Consider the following 16,510-nt stretch of genomic DNA (forward strand, 5'->3'; position numbering starts at 1 on the left):
CAGAATTGACCACAGAATGGCAAAGGGTCATTACAAGGGATGTTACACATTGAAATTTCTCATAGGAATCACACCAAATAATACGATCAGAAACAACACTTTTACAGACTTGTTCTAGCGTATTGCGCCCTACACTTTTGCAAGTCCTCTCCATTTCTCTTTTATTTACCTCTTGTGTTATTCGGGTTAAGGCGCAATTGATACCTTGAAGATAATATTTTGTTAAAGGGGAGATAGGAAATGTACACTTCAATTTTTTCTCAGGAAGAGCTTCTCCATTCAATTTCCCTTTGAATATTTTTCTTTCTGAATCTTGGTAGCACTAGTACTTTGTGGCAGACTAGTCTTGGAATATTTATTTTCAATATAATAAAATATGCCTGCAATGTGTTTATATAAACCTCCTCCTCCTACATGACAGGGGCATTCTTCACTTAAAACATTGTGCTCCAAATCAATCTAAACAAATCTGAATAAAAGTTAGAAGTTTCATATTCACTTAGTGCAAGCATGTGGAATGGATAACAAAAATATACACAATTATACAGTTACCTGGAGTTTTGCTGTGCAATAGTGTGACACAAGAGTTAGTATCACAAACGTTTGCCATATCACATTTGCAGAAATAACTGATACATCATCTCTTCTTATTTCCTTCGCTTCATTCACATGTCTACTTATGCACAAATATTCACCCTTATAAAATGATGCACAGCCAAATTTTGTACTATTGAAGGGTACAAATCTGCATTCAATGCTCAGATCCATAATTTCATGTCACTCCAAAACTCCTTAGTAGACGCAAGGTTTATATTTAATTCGCCTCAGTAACGCTGAGCAGTGCTACTAGCACGTCCAACATGGTGCCTAAATCAATGACCTGGAGGCAGAAGAGGATAATATCCTAACAGCATAGCAGGGACCGAAGACCTACCTGAATGAAATCCAGGGCAGGCAAAGCTCTGAAAGTTGTAGGGAAAGCAGTTTGCCTAGGAGAATAGAACTTAAAAATTGAACCTCAGCTCCATGACTACCCATCATGGTTCTCCTTGGGAACGTAGTTCTCTCCATTACCTTCTAAACACTTGCACCAGCACTACTGAAAAAGTACCAAAAAAAACGCCAGGCTGAGTAGCTCAGATGGTAGAGCGCTGACATTCTGAGTCCAACTTGGTAGGTTCGATCCTGGCTTAGTCCGGTGGCATTTGAAGGATACATCAGTCTCGTGTTGGTAGATTTACTGGCACCTAAAAGAACTCCTGAGGGGAAAATTTCCAGCACCTCAGCATCTCCCAAAACTGTACAAGAAACTGTACAAGTATTTCTTGGGACCAAAAACATTATTACTAATAAAGTATAAAATGAAATGATATCCCAGCAGGCAACGTCTACAAGAGAACACAGGGTCGTATAGTGAGCGGTAAAAGTAGCACACTGGATTCTGGGGGTACTACACCTACTGTAAACACCAATGATCAGTCAAAGAGTCCCTCATCTCAAACAATCAGGCATAAATAGAGGTTTTATATAGGAACTCGCAATATCTGCACACTTATTCAAGTTTGTAAACGGAATCTTATAAAAATCTGGACAAACACAGCCAAAATTCTTGCAATTCAAGAGACATACATCTTATCAGAAGATCTCAATTATACATGGAACCATACATTCAAATCCAAGGCAAAGATCACATCTGTTAATTCAGTTATTCCAGGCACATCCACGGTGGAATCTGTAGTGGACTTAAAAGCCATTCCTCCCTGTCTGTCAACTCTTACTATCAAGCGCACTAACAAGGATTACACCCTAATCAATGCTCTTGTTTCCATCAATCAAGACAACTCCAGCAATCCTGAGAAAGTTGAGACCTTCTGGACTTGACTTGATAATGTCCTATCTGGAATTGAAGCTCCAATCATTCTTTTAGACGACTTCAATGCCCAGTTGGGTAAGGAGCGGAAGTTTAGGTACACAATAGGTTATATTCCAGTTCACGCCCGAACCAGTCACAATGAGGAACGCTTCATCGACATTTGCAAGAACATGAACCTTAAAATTATGTCCACCCACTTCAAAAAGAATTCTTCTAAATGTATGATGTGGCACTCGTCTAATGAACTGATTGATGTATGTCAGATGTTGCCATCTCCCACTGTAATTTCCATGAGATATGGAATGTGAAAATGCTTAGAGGAGCTAATATTGACTTGGACCACTATCTAAACAAGGTTAGAATGCGGTTTGTATCTCAGGCCAATCACAGATCCCAAATGCAGAAGATCCACAGATTTTGGATCATTGAACTCAAGATAAATCAAATGTTATTCATGATTATTAGAAAGAGTTTAAGGCTGTAAAATCATACACATAGGAACACATTTTTCCACAAAGATTCAAGGTGTTGCTACTCTAATGATCAATTTAGCAGGAAAAAGGAAACATCCCAGGTGGACTGAACAGTGTGGTGAAGCTCTGAAAAAATGATCTCAATCACTGGAATGAGATAGGAAAAATGGAAGAGTTCTTCATATAATGTTAACAGACTGCTGAAATGTTCCATACAGCAAAACATGCTCATGAAAAGCCTCAGCTCAAGATCACTGAAGAAACCTTCAGGAGGAACTACACTCAAGACTTTTACATTACTTTTAAATCTGAACTTACCAGCTACCAAGCCCCTTCACTATGTCTCCAGGACAATAATGGCAATCCTATTCTGAAGAATCATGACAACTGTTAACGATTAACTGAGTATTTTGAGTCCTTACTCAACAGCCCTCCTCCAGCATCAAAGATTACAATTTTTGGTCCATCCTTCATTTCACCTGATTCTCTTCCTCTTGACTGGGAAGAAATCATCCAAATCATTGCATCTCGCCCCAACTACAAGACCATCAGGCAAGGATTCCATAGTTGCCAAACTTCTGAAAATGGCTGGTCCCAATTTTGTTGCCAAAATGGAAGAACTCTTTCATATGATATATAGGAATCAGAAACTATTTCCAAAGAGTGGTAATCAACTCTTATATATCCTCTCCATAAAAAAGGCAATAAGGCACATGTAACTACAGAGGCACATCTCTTCATTCAGTTGCCCATAAAAACCTGTCAAAAGCACTTCAAAGTTGCACCGAACCTATCCTTGATCCATATTTTGGTGAATATCAAGCCAGCTTCTGTAAAACCTGCTACTGCAGCGAACAAATCTTTTTGGCAAAGAGCATCATCAAAATCAGATTTCTTTGTGAAAAACCACTTATACTGACTTCTGTTGAATTCAAGAAGCCCATGAATCAACCTACCGATTCAGTCTTCTCTATATCCTTAAGGAGATGGGCATAGATGACAAGACTCATTCCATCATCAAAGAAACTCTGACCAACATGTATTCACAAGTTAAATTCACAGGGATAATTCGCAGATCCTTTGTGATTAAGGCTAGTATGCATCATGGTTTCACCCATTCTTTTCAAGTGTGTTACTGAAAAGGTCATCTGTGAGTGAGTGGGGAAATAGACTACACAATAATGGTATTAGGATGGGCACTGAATCCAAAGCAGTGAACATTGCCTGCTTTGCTTTTGCAGATGGTGCAGTTCTAATGGCAGAAGACCTCACCATCACCAACATCAGGTAGAAACATTACAAAAACTAGCTGAAGCTGTAGGTCTCCAGATATCTTTTGAAGAAACTGAAGTAATGATGTCTGACTGTCATAACAACACTGCATTTCTCAATACCAAATATGGAATAATCAAATATTGCATTCATTTGAAGTATTTTGGCGAGATCATTTCCTTGAATGCATCAGACAAAGAAGCTCTAAAATATCAGGCTAAATGCATGGAAACCATTTTTCACCTCTGTAAACTCACTTATTAGTTCAGGTCTATTACATGACAGAAAAAATACCACCACTACACTACACTACAGTAGTTTGTCCTGAAGCCTATTATCCTGCCGAATGCTCAGCCCTCGCACATCATGGTGAGATGGAGAGCAACCAAATGAAAGAGACAAAATTCCTATGGAAGATCCTATCTTTCAATTTTGAGACCACATATCTCATTCGAGGTTTTACTTTCTTGGAAGAACTGCAGACAGCAATACACTGCCTGGATTTCACTCGTACCATATAATGTTCCGAATCACATTCAGCCCCTCTACAACTGTCAACTTGCAAGATAGCACATGCGTCTTTCCTATCAATTACTACATGGTCTTTTTGATCAAAGCTCTACTATCTGGTGAGGATGAAGTGGCATTCCTGATATTCTTTCCCTGAAACCATGTATTTTTCACCACCATTGAGTTCCCATAGCAAAATCAATTGGCCTCTGTCCATCATCATTTGACTATTATGCAAGCTTTCCTCCCCAATTGTCTCCCGGTAGGCTTCAAATTCTTTCCCCAGCTTAGCATTGCTCCCAAGTATGATTCTTAAATATTGTCTTGGGATGCATTCTATTTCTTGCTCCAATTGACCATAAAGCATATCTTTTTCCTTCATCCTCAGCATACACACGCATGCATGCACAAAGGTGATACTGACAAAAAGATGGGCCTTCATCCTTAAAAGTAAATATTCATCAATACCTGCTCCCTTGAGACAAGATTTTCACACGCGCGGAACGACTGCCATTTGTTTACTTCTCGCGAAGGGTGTTGTCATGCGTTGCACAATGCTGCCAGTCTCTCTACTTAGGAATTAATTTTTTTTTTTGCTAGTTGCTTTACGTCGCACCGACACAGATAGGTCTTATGGCAACGATGGGACAAGGAAGGGCTAGGAGTGGGAAGGAAGTGGCCGTGGCCTTGATTAAGATACAACCCCAGCATTTGCCTGGTGTGAAAATGGGAAACCACGGAAAACCATTTTCAGGGCTGCCAACAGTGGGGTTCGAACCTACTATCTCCCGAATACTGGATACTTAGGAATTAATGGCTGGTGCTTGAGGAACTAACTGGTGGTGGTGGTGGTGGTGGTGGTGGTTATTGTTACACCATTGGCCTGGACTGATTCTGGTCGTGCGGATGGTTAGGGTAGGACCTGGACAAGACCAGTGATATAGGAACAAGCAAAGGGGGTCTGGGGGCGTAAGCTCCAAGGTTAGAGCCACGAAGTGGCCTTAGGCCTCTACTTTCCTGTGGAAACACCATTGGTTCCTTAACATGTTACATTTACCTGTGCTTTTACTGTGCTGGGGTTGGTAACGGAATACGACTATCATAATTGACGAGAATGAGATCACATGCCACTTTACGTTGGCCAACAGGAATGCAAGTAGCTTCTTCAGCACTGAAAATGACATGTAATGCTCTTCATTAAGCTATAAAAGTAAATTTACTCCTGGGGGTGGGATGGTGGATTCCTGGACATCGCAATGAACACATCTCTCCCCTGAGATGCATTCCGAGTAAGATTTAATTAATTTCCACTTATAACGCTAGAAAAATCTTGTCTCGAAGTGTCAATTTTTACAAAATATTCTTTCAAAACCACTGACTTATATCTGTTATCCGCAAGAAAGCCTGTGCCACATATTGTACCTCTAGCTCCTCCACAATACAACCTCTCGTTTCCACCCGACTTCCTGAATCGCTGCTATTCCAACATTTAATTTCTTGTTTCAGACTGTCTCTAGAGCTCCTGGTTTATTCAAGGTTCTGTACATTCCAAGTTACTATATACATATCATTTCTGTTTACACGGGTCATTTACCAATAACATAAGTCTGGCCATTCCTATCGTCAAGTTCCTTAACGATTTATTTTTCTGATATGGGGTTTTTAACCCCATGATCAACCCACAACCTGAAGGATGCAGGTATCCCTCATAGTCTGGCCGATCATCTTTGACCGGTCTAGTATCGTTCTCAATGCAATTTCATTTCACTGTAAATATCACATGAAGTACGTTCACTTTCTTGCATAAAACTACTTTATTGCTGCTACATCTATTCCTTAACAACACACAATTATACACAACACTACACAATTAAGGGAAAGGCACTGAATCAATTTACTTTCTACTCTGTCAAGTACAGATATCAACAAGTTCTTACTCTGGTTAGTCTCTTCACCATCACACAGTCGATTCTGAAAGTACAGATATCAAGAAGTCTATACACTGGTTATTCACTTTACCATCACAACGCAAAACTGACTACCCTCCCACTCAAGTCGATTCTGACAAATACAGATATCAACTCACTCTAACCCACATTCTGCATTCTCTTACTACACTGTCTCACTGACTGACTGATTTCACCACAGAGTCCAACACTGACCCCGAGGCCAGCACCACCACTGTCTCCACCACGGAACCCAACATTGACTGACTGACTGACTGACTCTGTCTGACTGACTTCTCAGCCTGTCAGCTCGATATATATACTGTTCGACAAACAGTCTAGCTATATCCATTTCTGGAAATGTTCTTGCAACACACTAAATTGAACCCATCCAAACATACAAGGGACAATCGATCGACCGGCCTCTCGATTGGAGTAGATCAAATTCGAATGTTTGAATTACCATTTACAAATGTTTCTACATGTATCTGGATAACCAATCATTACTGCAAGTTTCCAGAAACCTCCATATGTATCAGGATGATAGTGGATTATACCCAACATACAAATATTACAGACTTTTCTACAGTTTTTGAGGTCAGATGTATTCACAATACATATTTGAGGTTATACAAATGTACAATACATATTTACAGGGTTTAGCATTTAATAAAGGATAATTAAAATGTATTAACATAATAATTTAAGGTTTTACAAGAGTTAGGTTATGAGTAGGATGGTGAACATACAACAATGGCTTGGGAGACCCTGCCAGGAGCTTATGTTCTTTCTACTCTATAAAACTGCAGACTGGGAGGACTTGGGAGAAAGAAGACTAGCTTCTCGACTAAGTGGTATGTTGCATATGTCTTAAAACACTCAACACGAGAAGTTAACATCTCAGTGGTCTAAGGGGTAAGTGCTATCATTGAATTAGTTCCACTTGTCAATTCCTTCATTTTCAATACTCAACGTTCAATAAATAAGAACTTCTTCCTTTTTACAGACTTTCAACATACACTCTGCTTCTCATTCTCAGAACATCTGCTACAATTTGTCGTTCCCTTTAGACCAGCCTACTTGTTATTCAGTATGTTCTAACAACAACAAATCATGCTAATCGTATCAAACTTCTTCACAAACACCACACATTAAAAGAAGATGGCCCAATGAAGTCCTCCATATACTTCAATTATGATGTTGCTTAAAATATGTAACATGAAGACTATGTCATATAAGAAGAATTTCAATCACATTTGCATTTAAACTTTAGAACACACATCAAGTCCTCGAACCAAGGACTTTAGTCAGATGATTTTAATTTTTTTAAATAATACATAATTGATACCCTAGTTGGAATGTGTTTCCTATCGTCAAATTGATTAAATGTATTAGTTTTTTACATTACACTATAAAACCACATTATGTGAATTTTATATTGTACTACAACTGTGAAAACCTACAACCTGTTTTCCAGTCATTGACCGGGTCAGGGATGGAATGAATGAAGCAGATATAGGCTATTAGTACGATGGGATCGCCACTCCCAAAGTGATTTATTAATGAATGATAAATGCTATGAAATGAGAATGGAGTGTGTTGCTGGAATGAAAGATGACAGGGAAAACCGGAGTACCCGGAGAAAAACCAGTCCCGCCTCCACTTTGCCCAGCACAAATCTCACATGGAGTGACCGGGATTTGAACCACGGTATCCAGCGGTGAGAGGACGACGCGCTGCTGTCTGAGCCACGGAGGCTCTTGTACTACAACTAATATTTCAATTTTTGTAATATGACTGCTTATTTAGTTTAAGTCCACGGAAGTACATTTTAGCATTTTACATGTTAATTTCAATCTGGTACCTGATTTATTCTTGAGATGATACGTGACCATATTTTCTCAAGCTGAAAACAGGACATTTATCAACTGACTTTAAAAAAAGTATTATTTGGTCTATAAGTTAAAGCAAATTGATAACTATAAGCCTGTTTATCTATTTATTACAAACATAAGGCAAAATTATTACAATAGGCCTAATGAATGCAGAACATAAAGCATTACAATTACTTTAAAAATCGCATACATTTTACATCAGGTTATACAGTTAGCCTAGAGGACACATTTTTTCTGAAGAATGGATTATCTTCAGAAGTTTCTTTTTCTTTTTTTTTTTTTGCTAGGGGTTTTACGTCGCACCGACACAGATAGGTCTTATGGCGACGATGGGATAGGAATGGCCTAGGAGTTGGAAGGAAGCGGCCGTGGCCTTAATTAAGGTACAGCCCCAGCATTTGCCTGGTGTGAAAATGGGAAACCACAGAAAACCATCTTCAGGGCTGCCGATAGTGGGATTCGAACCTACTATCTCCCGGATGCAAGCTCACAGCCGCGCGCCTCTACGCACACGGCCAACTCGCCCGGTTCAGAAGTTTCTCATTTTGCTTCAAGTAATGGAAAACTCAAAGCAACTGTATTTTAGATTGACTTTGGTAAGCAACAATGCTTTCAGCGTTCCAACTTTTAATTGTTTTTTTTTCTGATGTCCATATTTTGTTCATACTTGCAAAAACTCTCTCTACAGATGCATTAGTACCTGGCAAGGAAAACCCAAATTCTACAACCTTAGAAAAAGTACTGAGGCCCGGTTTCTTCAACGAATGTTAAGTGTTAACTCAGCTGTTAAGGAGAGCTAACACACAATTTAACAAAATGGTCGTCTCATCAAGAATTGTTAACTCTAACAAATGTTAATACTTGTGTTAAATTAAACTGGCAGCAGCCCTGAGTTAAACCTCTTAACAACTGCTAAAATTTCAAAATGGAGGCATGTAGAAGACATACGTTTGAAGCTTTACTGCTGTATGAAGACTATTTATAAGCTGAAGAAGGCAAATGACAACCCATACTAAGAAATAACTACTTTCTAGAGTTGTCGGATGATATATTTCTAATTACCAAAGTCATAATGAGCAAGGCACTAGACAATATTGAAAATACGTTATAGAGTTTCCAACAGTGAGGACAAATATCATGAGGCAGGATCCGCTTCGGACCACATGGAGGTGATAGAACACTAAAATGCGAACACATTTTACTCAAACTTGTCAGGTCTGCAACTTAATAATTTCCGAAAATTTATGAATTCCCCGATTCTAATACAATATCTATATACTTGAAGAGTTGCAACCCCGACAAGTGGAGCAGTGGGTGAGTGGTCATCGTACTTGTCTCCTAACCGGGACGACGCGAGTTCAAGTCCAGCCATAGACGTACTTTTTTTTAATACAAATTAAATCACTGTTTCAGGGAATGTGAAGGTAAAATGTGAATAAAATGAATAATCAAATTTCAGTGGAACTTTATTTTCTACCTAAAATTAATAGAAAGAGATCCAAATATATATATATATATATATATAGAAAGAGATCCAGCAGTAACTGTGAGAACGTTTAGGCCTATATTAATTTCAGGTAGAAAATAAACTGCACTGCAACTTCTGTAATATTTTTGTTCCAATTTTTATCTTAACGTTCCCTCAAATATTAATTTAATTGTCTTCTTATTCTTTTTATTTATCTGTTTACCCTCCAATGTCCTGGAGCTTCAGACTCTGTGTTGGGGATACAACTTGGAAGGATGACCAGTACCTTGCCCAGGCGGCCTCACCAGCTATGCTGAACGGGGACCTTGCTGGGGGATGGGAAGATTGGAAGGGATGGACAAGGGAGAGGGAAGGAAGCGGCCGTGGCCTTAAGTTAGGAGGAGAAGTGGGAAACCACAGAAAACCACTTCCGGGATGGCTGAGGTGGGAATCGAATCCACCTCTAATCAGTTGACCTCCGAAGGCTGAGTGGACCCCGTTCCAGCCCTCGTACCTCTCTTCAAATTTCGTGTGAGAGCCGGGAATCCACCCCGGGCCTCCGGACATATTAATTTATTTTGTGCAAAAATCATAACTGCGACGAGACTCAAATTCACGTCTACGAGGTTCGCAGACAAATACGGTGACCCCTTGGCTACCACTCCGTTCCACTGTGATGTAACTCCCAAGTATATATGCCTTGCATAGGAATCGGGGATTCATCAACTTTTCAGAAGTTATTAGGTTGCGGACGTGACATGTTTAAGTAAACTTTGTTCGCCTTTTTGTGTTCCACCACCTCCTCCTCTTTGTCCGAAGCGGATTCTGTGTAATGACATCTGACCTCATTTTTTTTTTTTTTTTAAACGAAAGCGTTTTGACTTAAACCCTCATACACGAGTTACCATTGAGTGTCTCCCCACAGGTACATTGAAGCTCGGTGAAATCGGTTGATCGCAGGGTCTGGGCTATACTTATTAGATATTATGCTTGAGACACTTTTCATGTAATTGTAGGCGACTATGTTCACAAGTGCAAGAAAAAGTGTGTAGAATCCTGCAAAGGATTTCTGCTGCCGCTGCAGCATTAACAAAGCATTACATTATTTTCCCCACAATAAAATAATGCTTGAAAACCATTCAAAACACATAAATTATCACATTTTCCCGGTGTTAAGAATATAATAATAGCATATATCGAATGTTGTGATATAACAGTCTGTTCTTTCATTTTTTAAGCACAGTCGCATAATTTTAAATTAAATGAAATTAAAACTCGCATTCATCACAACGCTTTTGTTGCCTCTTACTTGACATGTTTACGTCTTATCGGTCTCCGCTAACCATAACCTATAATAATGTCAACCCTGTGTCTGTGTGACAAAATACTATTTCGACACACCACTAGGAGCGCTTTATGTAAAGAAACAAAAGACGCTCACTGTCACGCGTTCAGAAACCTCACTGAAATGTGTTCGTGAAACAGGGCACTTTTAAACAAAGTGTTAAATTAATAACAATTGTTAGTTAACATTTGTTAAGTAAAATTTAACATACGGTTGAAGAAACCGGGCCTGAATGATAGTTTTGAGAAGAGAAATACTGAAACATTTCTACCCATCTCAGATGGGCTTCTTTCCCTTCATTATTCCACTGAGTGATTTTGTCTGCAGTAGCAAATTGCTTAACATAAACAAATTCACTGAAAATAGCATTATCATCAACATTTGATTCTCCAGATACAATTTTAATCGTAGGTATACATATTTCAACATCATTCCATTTCAGGACATTGTTAAGCAAGATCCATTCAAATTTCTTATATACTTCAAATCTGTCAGTCCAGACTTTTAAGTACTGAATACATGAATCATAGAAACTACAGTGGAACCTCGATTATCCGTTCCCGGAAAATACGTTTTCCCAGAATATGCGTTCAAATTACGTGGTCCCGCGAGCATCGTAATTAAATCACGTTGTAATAGTCCCGCATTATCCGTTCCTCGAAGAAACGATTTCCCGGATCAACCGTCCAGAAATTCCAGTCCCATCAACGCTAAATCCTCGATCAATCGTTTTTTAATAAACTGTATCTCACAAAAGGACGGCTATGGCATATTTATGGATCTTGGCGTTAACGCCCCGTCACTGCGATAATTAAAGCAAGTACTGTACCTGTACTGGAAAAGCGATCGGCGGTGAACTTGCATAAGGGACCATCTTAGCATCGCATTCGGGTGGTATTGTTTAGAGAATCTCGGAAAATCATAAAGCAGAGAGTGGCGACAACAATTGCAAGGAGACACGGCGCATTTCGACAGCTCTGCTTGAAGACGGAACGAGTTTCGTCAAACGTTCGCACTTATAAAACGTCCATATTACGTCCAGGGTTAGATGTTTATATTTTTACTTTTTTCGATCGTACTGCCGAAGAGGTTTTTGGCACTTTGCTCAGGGCACTGCAGAGTAACTGGGCTTTCAGGCAGGAATCGAAACTGCTTCTTAACACAAATTCAGTATTTTTGATATTATCGTACATGATTATGTTAGCGAGACCAAAACACAAGTTGCACCTACATGTAATTTTAAAAAAAGAAAGCCATGGGAGGTCTTGGAATTGCCTATTACTGTTTAGGTCCTAATGTAAGACTGGGAATTTTACGTTTTCGTGTTAAAATACCAAAAACCGCAGTCGTTTTATTTGCGCACGTTACATTTTAAATGGTTGGTATAATTTCAAACTCGCACTGACATGTGCAGCGAGCGCGCTTTCCAGATGACCTCAAGGTCACGAATAACCGTAATTTCTGAAGTTTTGATATTTCTTTTATCTTTCCAATTTGATTGGCTTTGTGACGCGCAGAATTGAATATAATGCATTCGAGAACTTTCAAGAATCGATACTTATATTCGAAACCATGTTTTCGAGTTCAACATAACCTTTAAAAGTCGACGTAGGCCTAATTTGCGCGGTACGAGATTTCCAGAAACTGACTACGAACAGTATACCGGAGACCAAATTACAATGAAAGATTAAGAAATGAACGGATTTCACATTCATTTTGGGTGCTTTCGTATCTAATGTGCTTTATTTTATTAGATGAGAGAATTAAAAACTACTTGTGGTCGATTGTCGTTTGGCTTGGCGTTATTAGATTTTTCGAAGAGTTTGGCTAGCCTAATCAAAGTCGCTGAACTGAAAGAAGTTTTCACGGGAAACTGACGAAGATTCCCCTGTAAAACTGAATATAAAGTATCGAGATTTTGAACTCGCGTACCAGTAATTAATGCGGTTTCGTGGTCTAACATGCCCGCCTCTCATCCAGAGGCCCGGGTTCGATTGCGACCAGGTCAGACAATTTTACCTGGATATAAGTCTGGTTCCAGGTCTACTCAGCCTACGTGATTACCTTTAATTGTGGAGCTATCTAATGGTGAGATGGCGACCCCGATCTACAGAGCCAGGAATATCGGCCGAGAGGATTCGTCGCACTGACCATGCGCACCTCGTAATCTGGAGTCCTTCGGGCTGAGCAGCGGTCGCTTGGCAGGCAAAGTCCCACTGGGGCTATAGTTTGGTTTGGTTTAGGAGTTTTGTAAGGTTATAATTATACATATTTCATTTTTGTGATGTTTAGCCAAATTGTTGATGGTTTTCATTCATTCCCGGATTTTCCGTTTTCCCGTATTGTACGTTTTATTTTCATGGTCCCTCGAAAAACGGAGAATCGAGGTTTCACTGTATTAGCAATTTTTTGGAAATCCTGTACTTTTACCTTACCCTCATCTTGTAGTAAATGCAAAGCACATTTTACAATATCTGGGATAAAATTGTTCTCCTTTTTCTGAGTCATATTTACTTTCAACATAGAAAGTGCCATGGCTACTTCAACTCCTATTGTTAACTCACCTTCTACATGGAGAACTGCCTGGTGGAAAGTTGTAGCTTGGTTGTGCAGAAAAAGAACAATTTTTGCCAATGGGTTTTCAAAAAAATCTTTCATTATCATTGGACATTTTTCCTGACTCAGAAAGTATGACCTCAGTCCTTCAAAAATTGCAAGAACTCTTCCAAGTGCTGGCATCAATGCTAACCACCTGGTGTTACTATAACCTAACAATTTCCTGTAATCAAATCTCAGCAAAATTGCAGAAATCCTTTAGTGATTCTACTCTAATAGTGTATGAGAGAAAATGGTAATATATTTTGTGAATAACAAGTTCTGCATTGATAGGTAAACAGCAGTCTTAATTGTGTTGTGCACTATATGCGCTGCACATCCAACGCCAAGGATTTCACGATGTAATAACATCCTAAGTTTGTGGAAAATAGTACTGTCACTACAGAATGCAATTATCTTGTTGTTAAGATTGATTTTTGAAAACACGTCAATCAGATAATCGGTACCAATATCTGCTGTTTTGCCAGGACGTTCATCAATTTCCAAAATTGGAACACGGACACCCTATAGTGGTAAAAAGTACCTAACCATAACAGGAAATATCTTTTTCTCCCCATGATTAGAAGCATCATTCAATTCCTTCTGCAATATTTCATAAGAATGAGGTGCAAGTACGTTCACAACAATGGCTTCACACTTCGTACGACCGCAAGAGAATTTCTGTTCAAACCAATTTCTTATTAGTTTCGAAGCACAGTCATTTGAGCGAAAGCTATGATTTTCTTCAACCATGTGGTAAGTTCAGGCTCCTTCAATTGCAACCAACTGCAGTTCACGGTCTGTTGCTGAAGTTGGCCGAAAAAATGAAGTTACACTTTTGGATGACAATGCCGCAATTTCTGCGTTTTTATGCTTCCTTGATTTTAGATGTTGTTCAATGTCGCTTTTCCCTCCATGGGACACAGAGAATTCGGTGTTACAAATGGTGCAATGAATATAACAATCACAATCGGTCAGTGTTTTCTTTATGAACGTGTACCTACGATAGAAAAAAAAAGTATTTGTTTATCTATACATAATTACTGGGAGTTGAATTGCATTAAATTTGCTATAAATTCTAAGTTAATAAGACACTTACCTTTCTTGCAACGCAGTAGTGAACATACATTTTCGTTTCGGCATCTTTAATCCTGCATCATAAAACACTCCAACTGCTGTTGTGGAGAGAATTAACCAGGGACTCTCTTCAAGCAAGGAAAACAAATGCAGGCAGAGTAGCAGGGTTGCCATATTTGTTGTTGCTCGTAACGAATATTGTCACAGCCTCCTATATTCCCTCTTTACTCTTAGCTAGCTTAGTTGTTATGGACATAAAAACAGTTACCTTGCCATATACGAATTTCAGGATCTATAATAATTTAAAATATTACGTTGACGAAAATAGAGCCTAAAATTAAAATTCATTTTCTAACAAAGCGGGACAAAGAGGCGCCTCGACAAAATCTGTCGGGACACCGGGACAACAGGTTGAAAAACTGTACTGTCCCATTCAAAACGGGACGTCTGGTCACTTTAGATCATACAATGCCTGATGATGCCTACTAAGAGAGGCGAAACTTGTATCATTCTTTCTATTTATTAAGGATAAAATCCTAATATTATGACTTTAATGTATTGAAATGTGGTCGCTCAATAAACATACATTGTCATTAATTTAATATAAGTGGTACGTTCCGAGCTGTCAGCGGAGAGATGGCGTGGAATGACAGTAGTAGACAAATAAGTTTGGGTGGTGTCTTTAAAAGTAGGAAAGATCACAATATGAAGATAAAGTTGGAATTCAAGAGGACAATTGGGGCAAATATTCATTTATAGGAACAGGAATTAGGGATTGGAATAACTTACCAAGGGAGATGTTCAATAAATTTCAAATCTCTTTGAAATCATTGAAGAAAAAGCTAGGAAAACAACAGATAGGGAATCTGCCACCTACGCGACTGCCCTATATGCAGATCAGTAGTGATTGATTGATTGTCCATGAAATCACTACAGCTTGTAGAACAGTCAGTTACGGGGATCGACATTTAACAACAAAGGCTTAAATTATACTACAGAGACTGATCGGTAGTTTCTTTGAAGAAACTTGAAAGCAGCTCCACCATGTTTTCTGCAGGAAGGAAGGAAGGAAGGAAGGAAGGAAGGAAGGGGGCATGATAACGTAATGTATCAAGTGCACAGGCCTGTTCCACAGCACATCTGCGTAACATCCACTGTTTACAGTCATTCCATTGGGAACACAGTGCTGTAGGATTATCCCCTGTGTATCAAAGAACAGCAAAACTATGACTTTACTCATCAAAGAAGTAATTCCAAATTTTTTGGGTGGAGGAGAATCCACGTTTCTACATACTTGACTGTTGTTTTCTTAGTGAATCATAATGACGAATCCATGATTTGTCACATCACAATCGTAGTTAGGAAAGAAAGTACTGTCTCAGATTTCCGTGCACAACTGAACTCGTCATTGCTTCTGCTCGTCTGTGAGCCACCTGGGTACTCGCATGGAACAAACATGATGCCTCTGCAGTACGTGTCGCATTACGAGTTGAGTGTGTTAAAAAAAAAAAAAGATGTTCAGTGAAGCAGAAACTTGGCATAATATTACACTTCAATCACTTTCCACCAACTCATTATGATTGGCAAAAATGACTTCCGTAACTACAGGGGTTGATGACCTGTCGGATCGTGCATTGTCAATCACTTGCATGTTGCCATCCTCGAAGTGCCTCCACCAATGAAATGTTGCAGCATGGCTAGTGTTTCACCACCATTTATTTCTTGTAGCATTGCAAACTTTTTCACCACCACTCTTTCCAAGCTTAACACAGAATTCAATAACACATCTCTGCTGTACTTTTAAGACACATCTTTCTCGTCTGCCATGACTGGTTACTTTCCTTCTACAGTACTCAAGGTCATGACTCTTCAACTGCAGGGGCACTTGTGTCGAAGTACTACGTTCATCAAAATAAATAGTGCTGCCATTTCTCATACTTGGAAATAATAAATCAGTCTTGATACTTTTCAATTAGACTATGTATGTATGTATGTATGTATGTATGTATGTATGTATGTATGTATGTATGTATGTATGTATGTATAGTGTATGTAT

At 39.0% G+C, this 16,510-nt stretch overlaps 1 protein-coding gene across 7 annotated transcripts in view; it reads right to left on the bottom strand.

The window, feature by feature from the left end:
* Marf (Mitochondrial assembly regulatory factor) overlaps positions 1–16,510 on the bottom strand; it is a 601,407-nt gene that overhangs the window by 296,289 nt on the left and 288,608 nt on the right. The window lies entirely within an intron of this gene.

Source organism: Anabrus simplex, chromosome 2, assembly GCF_040414725.1.
Source record: "Anabrus simplex isolate iqAnaSimp1 chromosome 2, ASM4041472v1, whole genome shotgun sequence".
NCBI lineage: Eukaryota > Metazoa > Arthropoda > Insecta > Orthoptera > Tettigoniidae > Anabrus > Anabrus simplex.